Consider the following 18,316-nt stretch of genomic DNA (forward strand, 5'->3'; position numbering starts at 1 on the left):
ACAGAATTGCCATACAGGAATATCGTTTTCCTGTGGCCAGGTGCTGGTTCTAGGCAAAGGTTACAAAACTCCTATCTTGAAGACTTACTTTTTTTTTTTTTTGAGACGAGGTCTAGCTCTGTCGCCCAGGCTGGAGTGCAGTGGCGGGATCTCGGCTTTCTGCAAGCTCCGCCTCCCGGATTCAAGTGATTCTCTTGCCGCAGCCTCCTGAGTAGCTGGGACTGCAGGCGCCCGCCACCACGCCCGGCTAAGTTTTTTGTATTTTTAGTAGGGACGGGGTTTCACCGTGTTAGCCAGACTGGTCTCCATCTCCTGACCTCGTGATCCCCCCGCCACGGCTTTCCAAAGTGCTGGGATTACAGGCGTGAGCCACCGCGCCCGGCCGACTTACTCTTACACTCTAAATTTGTTACAGAAAGGCAGTTAGCTGAGAGAATATGGAACTATTAAAATACTAGTAAAGCAAGGGTTTATCCACGAACCTAAATTCCAAGGCTTATGGTGATTATGTGTAGTGAGCCATCATCAAGAGAATTGCTTTTAGTATTTAAAAGTTTCTCATCAAGTGACACGTGATGGGTTCTTTGAGAATGCTATTGTCTAGTTTGCCTCGCTCCTCAGTGAAAGAGAAGGGGCGAAACTTAGCCCATTGAAACGAAACCCATCTGGTCACTCTCCATATACACACGGAGGAATTCTAAAGGTTATGCATGCGGCGGCATCAGCCTCAAGACACCTGACTCTCCTCTGTGGCATCCCTGCTGCGCAACCACGCAGCCACCGTGGAGACCCATTCAGAGCCAGTGCCTGCACCACCTCCCAGGGGAGTCCATTTAGTCTTTGATTGTTCTGTTTTTAAAATGTTGTTCCTTTATGTTGAACTGAAATCTATACCCCTGTAACTTCTACGTAATGGTTTTAATCCTCAGGGTGCTCTCTCTTTAAACCAGAATTTTCTTTAGTAGTGTAGGACTGATAACTCAGGTTTTGTCTTACGTGTAGGTCAGAGTTGATGCTGACCTAAAAACCCTATTTGGGATGCAGTGCTTCTCCCTTGGGGCAACCTTTTTGACATCACTGGGGCCCCAAGTTCCTTCCATTTCCCTCTTGGCCCATCGCAGACAGGACCTGGGATACTTGCCCCACTATGGGACACAGTCTGGGCATCTGGTCATCTAGGTGGCTGAGGGACCCCACTTCCTTCCTGATTTCATTCACACTCCATTGTTGAGTTCTCTTGTGACCAGCACATACAGTTTATTCCATATTTTATTTATGTTTTGAATAAGGAACACATTCACATAGTTCCGTGGATACAAAAGGGTACAAAGGTGCAATATAAAATTTCCCTTCTACTATTTCCCGGCCACTCAGTTTCCTCCCCTAGAGGCAACAGATGTTTTCAGTGTCTTGAGTAGATAACCAAGAAAATTTTTCTGAATATGTAAGCACATAATATATTTGCCCCTTTTTACAAATGGTAGTACACCATACAGATTGATCGGCATTTTGCCTTTTATTCTTAATATATCTTGGGAAAAATCTCATATCACTACAAAATTAGATTTTCTCATTTTTTGTGGCTAACTAGGATTCCACTGCTGTCAAAATTTGTTTAACCAGTTCCTTTTTGATGGAACCCAAACATTGTTTGCATTTGGCCATTACAAATATTGCTGTAATGGATATCCTTGTACATAGCCTCTATATAGGTATGAAGTTTATCAGAGTCAAATTCTAGAATAGGTATTGCTGGGTCAAAGGGAATGTGTATTTGCATTTTGGTAGATGTTACTGAATCAAGGAATATAATTTTACCTAAGATATATAGCAGGATTTTTATATTAGCCATACTAATAAGAGAGAGGGAACAGAAACCATAGCTATTGTTTAGATTAAGGCCTTGGAGAGATAGTGTGAGGGTGGATAGAGCTAAGAAGGATACACAAATCTAGAATTTGATCCCTCTCCTCTCTGTATACTCCAGATGCTAATTTCTACACAGTACACTTGGTATCACTCAAGTATCACAATCATATTGTCCAGAAGGTTTGGTTTTACTCCCTCTCTGAAAGAAACTCCCCAAATGGTACTTGAATCTACCAAAATCTCTTACAGCAAATCAATAATCTTTGACCAGTTACAGGTGTTTTCCTGTGTTTCATTGACTCTTACTGTCATTAGCAAACTTTTACTGAATGTTTGGTGTCAGACTGTAATAAGTGCTTAACACTGTCATATAATTTTCTCAGGAACTTTATGAAATGGATACTATTATTATCCTCTTTTTATATGTATAATTGAGAAAAACCAAGGCCTGGATGATGAACTCACTCGTGGTCAGTCACTTGGTAAGTAAATAACTCAAACTGCAGGGTTTCTCTACCTCAGCACTATTGATGTTTTCGGTTAGATAATTATTTATGGTGGGGGCTGTCTTTTGCATTATAGAATGCTCTAGAAGCTAGTAGCATCCCTCCCCAAAGTTGTGATCACCAAAAATGTCTCCAGATATTGCCAAATGTCCTCTGGGGAGCAGCATCTTCCCAGTTAAGAACCACTGCTCTGCTGCCTCTAAGCATTGTCTCGTCTCTATCAGGTCTTCAATGAACGCAGCTTCCCCTCAAATAGACGGAGGAATAAAAGTAACTAGCTACAGTCTGAACCCCAACAGCATCTCTGGCAGCAGAGAAGGAAAGACTTTTTCTTGAGCCAAATACATACTCTTCCTCACCTCGTTTTTCTGAAGACATTTAGGAAGGAGAAATAAGAGGAGTTTCTATATATTGAACGTTCACTCTGCTGGGCTAGGGCCAGGGCCTAAAGGCTATTATCTCATAAAATCTCCGCAGCAGTCCCACGAAGTAGGTACTTTTTTATAAATAAGGAAATTGAGGTTCACTTAGGTTAAATGCCTTGTCCATGGTCAAATAGTGAGAGATGGAGCCAGGATGTTTACCTAAGTGTTTCTGACTCTAATGCATTGGGTGGAAAATTCCTTCCCTAGAGAACTAATCCTTCACCATTCTGTCTTCTCTGTGAAGTCTTCTCTGGTCTTCTGGTATAGAACCAGAACTCTCCTTCCTTGGGCATGCCTGTAGTACACTCTCCATCTCTCCAATTCTATCCATCACACTGAAAATGTCTTTGTATTTGTTTGCAATTCTTCAAAGATCCTGTCTTCTGATTGTATTTTTGTCTCTTTGTACTTGTCTTTTTTCCCCCTTCTGCCTCCTTTTAAGCCAAGTTTTAAAAGTGCTGGTTTTCAGCAATTTGATCGTCATGTACGTTGCTGTAGTGTCCTTCATGTGTCTTCTGCTTGGCTTCATTGAGAATCTTGGTTCTTTAACACTGTCATATAATTTTCTCAGGAAGCTTACAAAATGGATACTATTATTATCCTCTTTTATATATATAATTGAGAAAAACCAAGGCCTGGATGAAGAACTCACTCTTGGTCATTCACTTGGTAAGTGAAGAACTAAAACTGCAGGGTTCATTTATTTATTTCCACCACCCTGTCTTCAGCTATGTTTTACGTCTATCTTTTCCCTCTGGGACTCTAATCATACATATTTAGCCATTAGTGTTGTCGCACAGCTCAAATGATGCTCTGCTCATTTCTCTTCCATCTTTTCTATATTATTTTGGATAGTTTCTGTTGCTGTCACTGAGTTTTTCTTTTGCAGGGCTTGACCTGCTATGGATCTCATCTACTATATTTTTTTACCTCAAAAATTAGAGTTTTCATTTCTAGAAGTTTGATTTGGGTCTTTTAAATATCTTTCATGACCTCTTAATCATGCTTAATCTTTCCTCTACCCTCTGAAATATCTAAGTATAATAACTATCTTAATGTCTTTTTCTACCAAGTCTATGATTTATGTAATCTCTGAATCTGTATCGATTGCTTTTTCTAATTATTATGCGTCAGATGTTTTTGCTTCTTTGCATGTTTGGTAATTCTTGATGAACATCAGACATTGTACAGTTTATATTGTTAGGTGATGGATTTTTTTCCCATTGCTTTAAGCCTTTTTCAGTTTTGTTCTGGAATATTGTTAGGTTATTTGGAAACAATTCAATCCCTTTGGGGCTTGCTCTTCAGCTGCACAAGCTGGTTCCAAAGCGGCCTTTTTTTGTGGAGGGCTAATTTGCTCCCATTACTGATGCAATACCCTTCTGAGAATTGTATCCAATGCCTCATGTATTTCAAGGCTTTTCTTGGGTACTGTGGCTGGCAGGAGCATGGACTATTTTCCCCAGTCTGTGTGACCTCTGTGGATCACTACTCGCTCCTTTTTGCTTCAGTAGTTTCCTCGCATGGATATGATGAACATCACTAACCTGAAAACTCAGAGTGGCCCTCTGCAGATCTCTGGAGCTTTTTCTGTGCAGTCCTCTCTTCTCTCTTCCTCTTCCCTGGGAACTGTAACTTCTTTGGCATCCCTAGACTCCTAGCTCTGCCTCCTTAATTCAGCAAGATCACTGGGCTCTGCCTGGATTCCCCGTGCCTGTGCCATGGCCTAGAAATTCTCTTCTGGCAATAAGCTGGAACAGTTGTAGGACTCACTTCATTCGTTTTCCTCACTCAGGAACCAGTGTATTATGTTGTCTGTTGCCCATTGTCTGAAAAGTGTTGTTTCATATATTTTTCAGGTTTTTTTTTTTTTTTTTTTTTTGGCCCCTGTTACTCAATCATGGCTAGTAGCAGAGGTCCCTTATCACTGGTTTTAAAAACTCTGTCTTGCTTAGTATCCCACAAGCTCAGAGAGAGAGAAAGAGTGGTAACAAGGTCTTTTATCTTTGTATCTTCAACATCTGGCACAGTGACCCTAGAAGCAGCAGCCTCTCCTCCATTCCTCCCCATAGAACAGTGGCAGGAAGAAGGGTTAAGGCTAGGACAGCTGCCAGTGGCTGAGAGTGGGAATAGGATGTTCTGACCTGCTACAAAATCCTGCTGTAAAAACACACCTAGAATGAACCACTTGGGAAATGGATATATTTTCTCTTACTACCATTATTCCTGGGCCTTTCTTTTTATCAGTTTGCCAACCTGCTAAGAGCCAGATTCTGGCCTTGATGTTTCTCTGCCATTGTGGTCCACATCTGTTATTATCTGGCACAGTTTGTGCTTATTAGTTGACCACAGTTACTTCTTGGAACCCAGCTGCTGGATAGACAGGGCAGATGTGGGACAAGACAGTAGCAGAGAGATGCCATGCTCTTAGAAAAAGTGAGTACTCCTATACTCTGTTGTTGGAAAGGGGCATAGAGGAACCCCATCAAATTAAAACCAGATTAGTGTTTGAACCTGAAAATGTCCAACTGTGTCATTAATATATTTTTTAAAACTTTGAGGAAATTGTCTGGCTATTCATTTATTAAGAAAAAAAGACATTTATTAAGAAAAAAAAGGACAGAGAAGATGGTTTTGGCCTCCTGTTGTTGAAGTCTATTTCGAGAATTGCTAGTGATATCACTTATTATTTTTTGCCTTCTCTCACCTCCACCTTACCCAAGAGAAATAGTCAGAAACTAAGCGACACAATATACTGTAGAGGAGAAAGAACTTAGAGTATTTTTTTAAATATCTATTTTTAAAAATATATAGTTAGACTTGGAACTTATGTATCTGTTTGAGGCAGCATATTCCTGTTACGAGGTCATGATCACTTTACTACCATGATTATTCCCTTTCTGGATGAAAATGTCAAAAAAATCATTGGAAGTTGGTATTTTGAAATGGAAAATCATTGACGATATGACCAACTGTTATCATCTCTGCTCAGATTCTTCAGCAGGAGGGACAAGAGAACATGCAAGTGGTGGCAGGCCCTGAAATTCTCATGAATTCATGTGCCTGTCCAACAGTTACAGGTGCAAAGAGCATCTTCAAGAAACAGGTTCCTGTTCAAGGTGTATGACTTCAGAGACAGGTAGCCAATTGTGGGAGCAGATCCTAAGTTATGAATTAGTGAATTGTTGAACTGCTAATCCCTCTTAGGTCCAAAGGTTATGATTATTCATGATTTAATCTGAGATACTCCCAGATTTTACATGCCACATCTCAGTGCTGCAGTTGGCTGGAAATCACTTTGACTTTCCAGCCTTCTACTTTTGTATGGGTTGTAGAGGCCAGAAACTCAGTGGATGGACTGTTTAGAACTGAACTCCTCACCTTCCCTCAAGTCTTCCTCTTAGGTTTACTCTGTCAGGGAACTGGACATTATCATCTATCCAGCTGTCCTACCCAGATATCCATGGGTCATCCATGACATCTTCCTCTTCTAATTACATCCAATCTGTCACAAAGTCCTGTCAACCCCACTTCCAAAGTATCTTTGAACATGATTCTGTTGCCATTTCCACAACCCTGGTTTAGGCTACCATCATCCCCCTGACTGTTTTAAACCTACTACAGCCTCCTAACCAGTCTCCCAGCCTTCCTCTTGCCCCTGTCCAATCGACACTCCATATTGAAGCCTCCATGGAGCAGTCGATCAGAAACACAAACCTGAGCTTGCCATTCACTTCTCTAAGACTTTCAGTGGCTCCTATTTGATATGAATATGCTCATCAACGCAAGTCCAAATCCTTCAATGTGGCCTATAAGACCCTATCAGAAAAAGAGTATTGTGGTAGTAAGAGAGAATGAAATCCAGAAACAAAACAAAATAGAAACAAAACCAGAAAGTCTGATGGAAAACTTGGGTTGTGGTACAAAAACAGAACGTTGAAATGCCAAAATAATCCCACCAAGTTTTCTAGAAATCCTGAAATACACATCTTTATATGCATTTTCACATTTTCCTGAGTCAAAAAAAAAAAGCTAGACTCCACATGGTGCGTTTGGCAGGAGACAGCTAAAGTGTTAGTTACTATATGTGAGAGCAGATGGAGCTGGCTGTGGAGTCCAGATGGAAGGCAGCAAACAGACTCTTCCTAAACCTCACTCCTTCCCTCCCCAGTTCAATGGCTTTTGAAACTCAAACTTGTGTAAAAATTAATTTGCATTAAATTGCTTAAGATAATGTATTAACTACCATAGAAGGCTTCCAGCAGTTTTTAAAACTTGATTTGAAAAACAAATAATCAAGCTATAATGGTGAACACAGACTTCCTTGGATGTTTTTAAGCATTCACATTAAAGATACCAGCCTTAAAACATATTTTTTGTGTTATTTGCAGAGGTTGGAGAATTAATAATAATTATTTATGTAGGTAGCTTACACACGTAACTGTGTAAGACACTGTGGTATATTTATGCTTCATGTAGTTTATCTCATTAAATTCTCAAAACTACCAGGTATGTGCATTATCAACCCATTTTAGAGAGGAGAAAATCAGGCTCAGAAAGGCTACATAATTTGCCTGGGGCCACAGAGCCAGGGTTTGGTCTCAGGTCTCTGACTCCAGAGCCCAGGTTGGTAACCACCTACCATATGTGTAATGCTGGCATGTGAGTTTGACTGGGTCAGCCTGCTGGTTAGAATTATGAATGAAAAGTGCATTTCTAGATAGGAATTGCCTGTTTATGTTCAGGAATATCTCATTAGCTAATAAATGTTTTCCTTAACAGACTCAAGTGCTGCTGTGGTCTCAGATGTGTTCATATGACTTAGGTCTGTGGAGGTCAAGATTGGTCAGAGGGCAAGTAAGAGGCAGAGTCACCCTGGAAAAGAGTGAACAGGGTTCAAGGTTACCAACATACAAGGCTGAAGTTTGGCAACAAGACCGAGGGTGAAATAATAAAAATAGACTCAGGCAGAGGCAAGGACTTAAATAGCTGATTCAGTGGGTTCATAACAGTTGAGTTCTTCTCAGACTAGAAAACAATGGCATTTAAAGGGCTCTAACTTTATAATTCCTGCCCTGTTTAAGGACATGATCATTTATTCTGCCAGAACTGCGGTATCCCTACCAGAGTTAGCAGTTGCCTACCCAATACACATTTTAATCTACCTTGAGCTTAGGAGTAGCCAGGGAGATGTAAGCAGAATTCATAAAGGCTCGGAGAAAACTCTTTAAATGGGGCTTATTCAGCTGGGAGGTGCATTCTCTTGCCTTTGTCCCTATCTTTTTCTTGCCGTTGGAATATTGATATGGTTTGGCTGTCTCCCCAACCAAATCTCATCTTGGATTGTAACTCCCACAGTTGTAACCTCTGCCTAGGTTTTAGACATGACATGTCATGGGAGAAACCCAGTGGGAGGTAATTAAATTATGGGGGCAGGTCTTTCCCATGCTATTCTCATGATAGTGAATAAGTCTCATGAGATCTGATAGTTTTAAAAATGGGAGTTTCCCTGTACAAGCTCTCTCTCTTTGCCTGCTGCGACCCATGTAAGACATGACTTCCTCCTCCTTGCCTTCCACCATGACTGTGAGGCCTCCCCAGCCACATGGAACTGTAAGTCCCTTAAACTTCTCTTTCTTTTGTAAACCACCCAGTCTTCAGTATGTCTTTATCAGCAGTGTGAAAATGGACTAATACAATAAATTGGTACCAGTAGAGTGGAGCATTGCTGAAAAGACACCCAAATATGTGGAAGCAACTTTGGAACTGGGTAACAGGCAGAATTTGGAACAATTTGGAGGGCTCAGAAGAAGACAGGAAAATGTGGGAAAGTTTGGAACTCCCTAAAGGCTTGTTGAGTGGCTTTGACCAAAATGCTGGTAATTATATGGACAATGAAATCCAGGCTGAGGTGGTCTCAGATGGAGATGAGGAACTTGTTGGGAAGTGGAGCAAAGGTGACTCTTGTTATGTTTTAGCAAAGAGACTGGCAGCATTTTGTCCCTGCCCTAGAGATTTGTGGAACTTTGAACTTGAGAGAGATGATTAAGGGTATCTGGTGGAAGAAATTGGTAAGCAGCAAAGCATTCAAGAGGTGACTTGGGTGCTGTTAAAGGGTATATGAAACACAGCGTAAAACTTTGGAAAATTTGCAGGCTGACAATGCAATAGAAAAGAAAATACCATTTTCTGAGGAGAAACTCAAGCCAGCTTCAGAAATTTGCATAAGTAATGAGGAACTGAAAGTTAATCCCCAAGACAACGGGGAAAATGTCTCCAGGCCATGTCAGTGGTCTTCACAGCAGCCCCTCCCATGACAGGCCCAGAGGCCTAGGAAGAAAAAATGGCTTCATGGGCCAAGCCCAGGGTCCCCCTGCTGTGTGCAGTCTAGGGACTTGGTGCCCTGTATCCCAGTCACTCTAGCCATGGCTAAAAGGGGCCAAGGTACAGCTTGGGCAGTGGCTTCAGAGGGTGCAAGTCCCAAGCCTTGGCAGCTTTCACATGGTGTTGAGCTTGCAAGTCCACAGAAGTCAAGAATTGAGGTTTGGGAATCTCTGCCTATGTTTTAGAGGATGTATGGAAATGCCTGGATGCCCAGGAAGAAGTCTGCTGCAGGGGCGGGGCCCTCATGGAGAAACTCTGCTAGGGCAGTGTGGAAGCAAATGCTGGGGGTGGGGGAGCCCCCACACAGAGTCACCACCTGGGCATTGCCTAGTGGAGCTGTGAGAAGATGGCCACCATCCTCCAGACCCCAGAATGGTAGATCTACTGACAGCTTGCGTTATGCACCTGGAAAAGCCACAGATTCTCGACGCCAGCCCATGAAAATAGCCGGGAGGGAGGCTGTACCCTACAAAGCCACAGGGGCAGAGCTGCCCAAGACCATGGGAACCTACCTCTTGCATCAGCATAACCTGGATGTGAGACATGGAGTCAAAGGAGATCATTTTGGAGCTTGAAGATTTGACTGCCCCACTGGATTTCAGACTTGCATGGGGCCTTTAGCCCCTTTGTTTTGGCCAATTTCTCCCATTTGGAATGTGTGTATTTATCCAATGCCTACACCCCCATTTTATCTAGGAAGTGACTACCTTGCTTTTGATTTTACTGGTTCATAGGCAGAAGGGATTTGCCTTGTCTCAGATGAGACTTTGGACTGTGAACTTTTGAGTTAATGCTGAAATGAGCTAAGACTTTGGGAGACTATTGGGAAAACATGATTGGTTTTGAAATGTGGGGATATGAGATTTGGGTGGGGCCAGTGGTGGAATGATACGGCCTGGCTGTGTCCCCACCCAAATCTCATCTCAAATTGTAACTCCCACAATTCCCACATGTCATAGGAGGAACCCAGTGGGAGGTAACTGAATTATGTGGGCAGGTCTTTCCCATGCTGTTCTCATAATATTGAATAAGTCTCAAAAAGTCTGACGGTTTTAAAAACGTGAGTTTCCCTGCACAAGCTCTTTCTCTTTGCCTGCTGCCATCCATGTAAAATGTGATGCTTCACCTTGCCTTCCACCATGATTGTGAGGCCTCCTCAGCCACATGGAACTGTATTTTTTCTTTTGTAAATCGACCAGTCTTGGGTATGTCTATCAGCAGTGTGAAAACAGACTAATACAAATATGCACATTATAGCTGGAGCCAGAGTGGCCATTTTGTGACTATGAGGCAAACTTGACTATGGCAGCCATGTGCTAAGGAAAGATAAAGGAGAACTAGGTTTCTTTACCTTTTTCTTTCTTTTTTTGTTTTTAGAGTCTCACTCTGTCACCCAGGCTGGAGTGCTGTGGCGCAATCTCAGCTCACTGCAACCTCCACCTGGGTTCAAGTGATTCTCTTGCCTCTGCCTCTCTAGTAGCTGGGATTTCAGGTGTGTGCCACCAGGCCTGGTTAGTTGTGTATATATATAATTTCTTTTAGTGAGACGGGGTTTCACTATGTTGGCCAGACTGGTTGTGAACTCCTGACCTCAAGTGATCCACCACTTTGGCCTCCCAAAGTGCTGGGATTACAGGCATGAGCCACCATGCCTGGCTGAGAACTAGGTTTCTGATGGCTATGGAACTGCCATATAATAGCACTACAGCATTGGCTTTTCTAGATTATTTTTATTTTTCACTAGGAGCTGAATATAATTCCTAAATGAGAAAATTGATTTCATATTGTAGGTCTCTGTTTTCTGACTACTTGTGCAGGGCACAGTGTTTTAGGCGTCTTGATACTTGGACAAATTGATGCCCTGCATTGGAGGACTGTGTCTCTGTGTGTGTGTGTGTGTGTGTGTGTGTGTGTGTGTGTATGTGTGTGTGTGTGTTATGAGTAGCTTTTTTTTGGCAGTGAGCTGTAAGTGAACTCTAGTAGACAAGAGAGGCTGTACATTGTCCCTTTACCCGTCTGCTGGTAACAGAACCCATTCCATGTGCTCTGATTAGTTCAGGCCAGACCAATGGAGAGCCCCAGTGATTGGTTTAGGGATTTTTTCTGTTTAGTAGGCAATATTTGAGATTTTAAAATCTAAATAATATGAGGCAGTTACCCAAAAAGCAGTAAAGATGATAAAGTCACAAAGATAATTGCTTAGTATGAAGGCATATTAGCTCATTAGAATCCAACACAACAATAATTCAGATTTGCAATTGGAATATTAAGGGCATAGTCTACCCAAGTTATACAAAAGATGATGTTTGTAGCATCAATGTCTAATATCCTGTAAACTAATTATGTACTAGTAATAAGTTAGGAAGAGACCATTTTTTCCCCCAAGATTCGAAGCAGATTAGTCGTGCATGTAAAAGTGAAAATGCAACAATGCTTTATAGCAGTTTTATCTCCATCTTTCTTTTCTCTTTCCAGTTCTTTCCTGACCTCTCAGGTTACTTGTTTTGCTTATTTATATGCACAAGAGACTCTTTTGTGGAAAATAATATTCACAAATGACATTAACATTCTGAATTAATGAGGCAGGGATGTTAGTCTTTTTGGATTAACTGCCTTGTTATTTCCATAATGTAGGGCAAGAGTCTGAAACTAAAATGTTTACAGGGCCAGGTCACTAAAGTTAATGAATGAAGTAGGCTGCATGATAGAGTTGGGGGTGGTGGGGACTATGGCAAACTGGACATTTTACAATTTTAAAAACTATATTCAACTAAATGAAACATGTCTGTGAGTTGAATCTATTCTGTGGGCCGCCTGTTTGCTTGCTGTGATAGAAAGTAAAGCACATCTTGCTAACATGAATTAACTATTGAATATTCACGTGCCCTATGTTCCAGAAGCCATACTTGGAGTTCTTCATATGTGAGCTCATTACAACTCAGAATGGTGCTGTGAGATAGCTAGTATTGGCTCTGTTTTGACAGATATGGGACCTGGGATTGGAAAAACTAAGTTAAAGAGCCAAAGTTTACATGGTTAAGTACACAGCAGAGCTGAAATGTCAGTCCAGGCTTGGCTGAGTACAAGGCTCATGGTGTCTTTACATCAAGGGTCTCAACTGGAACGCTAGTAACAATGGGTGTCTCACACCTTACTGCAGTGTTGAGGACAATGGTGCAACTTCTTTTATTCTACGTCTCTGATGCTGGTTCAGAACAGATTCACAGGAAAGTGGAGGTCTTGCTAAGTAAAGAAGACACACTACTTCCCAGACGTTAGATGTAGTCTGTGCATCTTTTATCTGTGACTTATCTACTCTACCCTGCCCTGGGAAAGTAAAGCAAGAGTTTTAAGTTGTAAAGGACAGGCAAGCCTAAAGACAGCTCATGTAAATGGGAGCAAGAAGAACAGTTTCTTGTGTTATAATGAGCCCCTCCAGGATGCTGTCCTTGGTTATCCTGTTGGTTGGATTTTCAGAGCAGACTGGTAGCTAATCAATCATGTTCATTGTGTCGGCAACTTTTGACTTGGAAGGAATGGCTGCTGACCCAGAAGCCACAGGCTTTGATGAATGGGGCTTCATACAAGAGGTGGTTGGAACATGTAACTAAAAAGCAGCCACATGGTAATAATCCACTTTTCCATATACTGGAATGTTTTCTGCTAATACCATGCCACCTGAGATTTTATAGAAATATATAAAACTCTATTATTTTTTCAAAGTTCAATGTGTAAAAAGGATCATTTAAAACTTTTGGTTTGTTGAGCTGCAAACATTCATTCACTGTACATTTTTTGTATATTTCCCATGTGCCTCAAGTTCTAGGATTTCCTAAAATAATGGATAGGGTGTCTGTGTGAGAATGGGTGTACAAATAGAGAATTGCAAATATCTGTCCTTGGTGCAAATGGTGCTCTGTGTAAGTCACTATAGGACCTCAAAGAATGGATTCCAGAATATTCTATTAGCATTGGTTTTAATTTTTTAGCTTATATTTGAGAGTGCCAAAAGAGTCCCAAAAGAGAGTTCTAATTATACACACTAATGAACTGCTTAGTGAGCACCATGCAAATATGATGACTACTGAGCATTTCTTGTGAGAGTTTAAAGGTGGCTCCCTGCCTAGCACCAGACAGTGCTCAGATCTGAGATAGAGAGGAACCATCAAGCCTGTGAATCCCAATGTTCCAGATCTACAGAGGACCCAAAGCATCCAGGAGAAATGCTTTGTCTTTAGGTAAAGATCCTTGGGGGATAAAAACCCTTTATTATTTTGGTGGTCTCTCTCCCTATGGCAAGGGAAACTTCTTTTTCTTAATTGTACAGCCTAATAAAGACAGTGGGGCAGCCTCAGTAGCTCATGCCTGATCCTTGGGAGGCTGAGGTGGGAGGATCGCTTGAGACCAGGAGTTTGACACCAGCCTGGACAACACAGTGAAACCCTGTCTCTACAGAAAAATTTAAAAATTAGCTCGGTGTAGTGGTGTGCACCTGCAGTCCTAGCTACTCAGGAGGCTGAGGCAGGAGGATTTCTTGAACCCAGGAGTTCAAGGTCACAGTGAGCTATGATAGCACCACTGCACTCTAGCCTGGGTGACAGAGTGAGACCCTGTCTCCAAAAAAGAGTGACAATTTTGGGATAATAAAAATACAGAAAGGGAATATGTTACATTTACTACTAGGTATATGTCTGAGGAAGATACTGTATCATTAGCTGGCCTTCTCTTTGTCCTAGAAAGGGGCCAATCTGTCCACTGGAAGACCGGGTAGAAGGTATGTTATTGTGACTCTTCTTTAATTACATTGCTAACTCCCCAAAAGCCAAAGATATGGGAAAAGTTTGTTTGTGTAGGCACAGAGGGACCAATATTTTCAATAGTTTTATTTCATTTTTACAGTGCAGTTAAAGAGGGAACATAATAATTTTATAAATTAAACTTCCTAATGGGCAACATTTTCTATCTTTTAAATGTTGGAAGGTTTCATATTAATTTAACTCTCAAACATTGACTATGTAAAATTAAATAAGCAGCCAGTAAAAGGACAAACCAGATTTCCTTTTGAACTAAATTCTAAAGCTTATATGAAAAAATAAGAATACCTAGAAAATACTGAAAAAGAATAATGAGGAAGGTGAAACTAGGATTATGAGACATTAAAATATATTATAAAGTGATATTAATTAAAATAGTATAACCAGGCAGATAAGTCAATAGAACAGATAGAAAGACTAAAATAGAACCAAAGTTAAGGGAATCAGTATATGATAATAGTGACCATTCAAATCATAAGGAAAGAGTTCAGTCAAAAACTGATGTGAAGAAAACTAGGTAAGATAAATAACAAACTTGGAAAAATATTTGTCACTTTTGCAAATAATAAGGGTTTATTTCTTTGATAGTGAGCTCCTATGGATCAGTAAGAAAACAGCACTAGTTCAATAGAAAAATAGGCAAAAATATAAAGCATTTACAGAAGAAACACAAATGGCTTCTAAGTAAATAAATCTATACTAAAAATATGACCATACTTATTTATAATATGAAAAATGCTAATTAAAACTATAATGAGATAAATTTTATACTTATCGTATTGGCAAAATTGAAATTTGGTAATACATTGTGTTGATAAGGGCATAGAGAAATAGACATCTCAGACATTACCGGTAGGAATATAAATTGGTTCAAACTCCACAGAGAGAAATTTGGCGATATCTATCACAATCTCAAATGCTTATACACCAAATGCCCAGTTATCCTTCATTTCTGGGTATTTCTCCTACAAATAAAGCATCAAAATTGTGTATTTACAAGAATATTTATTGCACATTGTTTACAACAGCAAACAATTAGACACAACATCAATGTCCATAAATAATTAAATAATTAATTGTTTAAATAATTTATTTTTCATCTTTAAAATCTAATACTTTGCAGCCATCAAAAAGAATGAGACATCTTCTGCATGGAGAACGAAAAATCTAAAAAATAAATTAAGTGTAAAGAAGCAAGATATGGAACAGGATATACACTATGCTCATATATGTTCGTATATAAATATGCACTTACACATAGATACATATGTGTGAGCATAGTATAGATACATGCATATGCACTATATTTACATAGAAAACAATGTATAAGCATTATGTATTAAAAACTGTGTAAAAACACACTGTATCCATGTATAAACTATCTTTAGAAGCATACACAAGAATTGGTTAACAATGGTTGCCCCAGTGAAAGGAACTGGGTGACTTGCAAAAAGGAATGTGAGGGAGGATCTCTTTTCTCTGATAATTTGTGCCTTTTGTACTTCGTGAATTGTGTTCACTGAGGGTGTCTAAACTATTTAGCAATAAAAAATTTAAAAGTCTATCATGAACAGATAGAGGAAATAGCAATCTTTGGTCATGTGTAGAAGTATTAAGGCATCTGATTGGTTAATTGTTAAAAAAGGCTTACAAGTACAGGGGCAAAAAGGAGAAATGCTTATTTCCACAAAGATCAAAAGAATTTAGTGCTTTACCACCATAATTCAAAAATAATTTTAATACCTTAATGTATGTTGCAATAACATTGTATATAAATAAGCACCCCCCTCCTTCCACTCCCCCATCCACATCACAAATAAAGGCTGACTACCTCATTGCCCCTCAACATTTCCTCTGAAAAGCGATCAATGTCTCCTGCCTGGCCATTAAATAGATTTTGAAAAACTCTTCAATCCGTATCAGTCTCATATCCTTATTTAGTTCCTCCAATTTGCCCTCAGCTGGGAATTCTGCAGGCAACTGTGATTCTGTTGTGTTCACCACTCATTTGAAGGGTCCCATCCATCATCATTTCTAGTCCTTTTCTGATGCAATGTAGCTTGTTCTTTGTCTTTCTTATAAACTGAATGGCTGTTAAATTATCCATTTATCTTCCTTCAGATTTTCTGTTCAGTTTCTCAGGCCCTATCAGGGCTGTCTTTTCTACCTTGTTTGCTGACTTTTCATTCCATTGCCCCTGTTCTTGGAGGCATCTTGGTTCACCATGCTGCCCTTCAAAACAAACTCTCTGGTTCAGTCTGCTTTTCGCTTGTTTGAAAGCAAGCAGAACTTGCTACTCAAGTAGATTTCCTTTAAAAATTCTGTTCCTTTGAATAGTTTTGAAAACTTTGAGGTAATATATTTCAAATTTTATACATAGATAGTAGGATATATTGGAACAAACCTTAAACTAAAAGTCCAAAGTCTTGGGTTCTAAACCCAGCTCTGCCATTATCAAGTCAGGTCACTTAATAGTGACCTTTCAGGGTTTTGCTTTCCCCTCCTACAGATGGTCTGCAGGTACTCACCTAGTTAACTATTCTAGAATAAAAATACCATGTTTCTTCTGTTAAAGGTGACCCAATAAATGATCTCAGGTTTGTATAATACTAACGCCTGCACACACATTATCTCAGGCAGCACTGAGTCGTACTGGTTAGGAGTCACAGATTTGAAAGCAGAAAGAATCTATGCCCTGTCACTTACTATATATTCTTAGGTAAGTTACAGAAGCTCTATAGCTTCAGTTTTCACATCTGAAAAAAAGGATCCTCATAGCATCTAACTTGGTATCGTGAAGAGAATTACATCAGATCATGTTTGGAAAGTTAGTCTTGAGCACATACTAAGTGCTCAAAAAATGTTGTTATGGACTCACTACATCTTTGTGAGGCAGAAAGCTTGGCTATTAAATATCCAAATTTACAGCAAAGATACTGAGGTTGAGAGATGATATTAATGATAACAATAGTGACTCACATGCTGGAGGGCTTTAACTATAATAGGTGTACTCTTTCCAAAAGCTTTTCCACATACTTCACCTCCCTTGGTTCAGACTCTTGGAAAGGTTGCAATTGTCTATCATCAATTCCATTTGCTCCAAGAAGAAAGTCACTTTGTGAGGCCCAAAACCTTTAAAAAGTAGCAGAGTGAAGCTGCTTTCAGCCAAACCTACAAGCCGGTGGTGATCACCATAAAAAGAAAGCTGAGGATGGTGAGCCCTCAGTTTATGAGTGTAGAGGGCAGGTTTGAAAGAGGACTCATAAAAACACTCAGCCCTTACTGCCTCCTCTTAGGCCCTCATCTTAGGTCTGTCTTCTCCCTCCTGCTGGCTATCTTTCTGTATGTCTCTGTTTCTCTATTTCTCCTTTCTTCTTTAGATTTTTCAGCTGTTCAGATCACCTGTAACACTAAAACCTAAATTCGATGATGATATATTAAATCAAAGGCTTGGAGAATAATTTGTCTTTTTTTGTTATTTTATGGTTCTATAGCTCATCCCTCTGCTTGTAGGAGTTATTGGTTCAGATGCTGAAACTCCCCTAATTCACTGAGGCCATTGTGAGCAGCAAGTATAACCTCCCTAGTTTCTCATCCGTGAAATAAAGGCAGGAATGTTAACACCGCCACAGGGCAATTCAAGAGTGATAGGTTATTTCAGGGCATCCTGAAAGCACAAGATGCTGAGGAAATGCAAGCGCTTACTAGTAACAATGTGATAACCCAATCTTTCCCGTTCCTGTCACTCTCTTGCACTTGCTGTGTTGCTGAGGCAGCCCTGTGGGGTCTCCCAGTGGCTGGTAACAACACACACACTGCTGCTGCAGCTTGGATGAGGGAGGAGGTTGGTAGATTCAGCTGTGCTGGGCATCCTGGCTGAGTAACAGAGACAGTGAATGTAAACAATTAAGATGTTCTAATAAAGGAACACAAAGAGGATCCCAGAGGCTAGAATATCTACCTCCTGGGGGCAAACAGAGGTTTCCTAAGAGCCTGTCATGTGAGCAGAGTCCTCAAGCAAGACTAGGAGTTGCATGGGGAGAGGAGGGAAGGTAGGCCTGCAGATGGCTGGGTGAGCACAGGCACGGGGTGTGGAACATTAGTGAGGCAGCAATTAGGGAAATGGCAGGTGGCCACTTACGGCAAGAGCAGAGGGTACAAAGGAAGGAGAGAAAGGAGGTGGGATGGGAAGGTCAATTGTGCCAACTGAGATTTTTTTCCTGTAGTAAGGGGAAAGGAGGGCCTGAAGGACTTTAAGCAGGTGAGCCATGCAGTCAGCTGTGCTTTGGGAGGATAGCTGTGGTGGTGACATGGAGCC

General features: G+C 40.6%; 1 protein-coding gene and 1 long non-coding RNA gene across 8 annotated transcripts in view; one reads left to right on the forward strand and one right to left on the reverse strand.

Annotated features, from left to right (window-relative positions):
* Window positions 1–18,316, reverse strand: part of LOC105483169 (phosphodiesterase 11A) — a 510,053-nt gene that overhangs the window by 9,543 nt on the left and 482,194 nt on the right. The window lies entirely within an intron of this gene.
* The window catches only part of LOC105483168 (uncharacterized), a 34,283-nt gene continuing 18,764 nt past the window's right edge, over window positions 2,798–18,316 (forward strand). The window contains exon 1 of the long non-coding RNA XR_011609893.1: window positions 2,798–2,864. This is a non-coding gene — a long non-coding RNA (uncharacterized lncRNA). The remainder of the gene's footprint in view (window positions 2,865–18,316) is intronic.

The sequence above is a fragment of the Macaca nemestrina genome, chromosome 11 (genome assembly GCF_043159975.1).
Source record: "Macaca nemestrina isolate mMacNem1 chromosome 11, mMacNem.hap1, whole genome shotgun sequence".
Lineage (NCBI taxonomy): Eukaryota > Metazoa > Chordata > Mammalia > Primates > Cercopithecidae > Macaca > Macaca nemestrina.